This window comes from Orycteropus afer, unplaced genomic scaffold (genome assembly GCF_000298275.1).
Source record: "Orycteropus afer afer isolate SDZICR_OR568_19922 unplaced genomic scaffold, OryAfe1.0 scaffold00053, whole genome shotgun sequence".
Taxonomy (NCBI): Eukaryota; Metazoa; Chordata; class Mammalia; order Tubulidentata; family Orycteropodidae; genus Orycteropus; species Orycteropus afer.
Window position 1 is genome coordinate 12600252 of NW_006921640.1, and position 626 is coordinate 12600877.

The following is a 626-nucleotide window of genomic DNA, read 5'->3' on the forward strand; positions in this document are numbered from 1 at the left end:
TAGGTTACATTTCTTTTCTGTCAGTAAAGGCCTCCCACTAAATGAATTTAAATCTGGCCTTACTTATGAAAACCTACTCTTATTTGGAGTAGGAAATGCTTTCCATATTTCTACCTGTTTATTCAAGTTCATTTCAATCATTCCAGGACCCTCTGAAAAGGGAGGCACACCCAGCACTCTCTCTCACTGCCATCGAGTGGGTTCTGATTCATAGTGACCCCTCTTTGGGTTTCCAAGGCAGTATCTTTATGGAAGTAGATTGCCCACTTTTCCTCCCGAGGAGTGGCTGGTGGGTTTGAACCACCAGCCTTCTAGTTAGCAGTCAAATGTCTTAGGCACTACACCACCAGAGCTTCTACATACCCAGCACTAGTGAGCACTAAGTCCAAGTAAAGTTGTCTGTAATAAAGGTAATAAGACCCTGACATTCTCTGATAACATGCTTCCCAAGAGAGGCCTAGGCAGTGCACTCCACCCACTCAGGGCTCCTCCCATGTGGGCCCTGCACCCCCCTGCACCTGTTCCCCTACTTAGAAACACCGGCCAAATACATTCACCTAAAGTGTTAGAGCCTTAAGGTGCTATTCCTCCTGGGGTTATTGTTGTTGTTGTTGTTGTTATGTGCC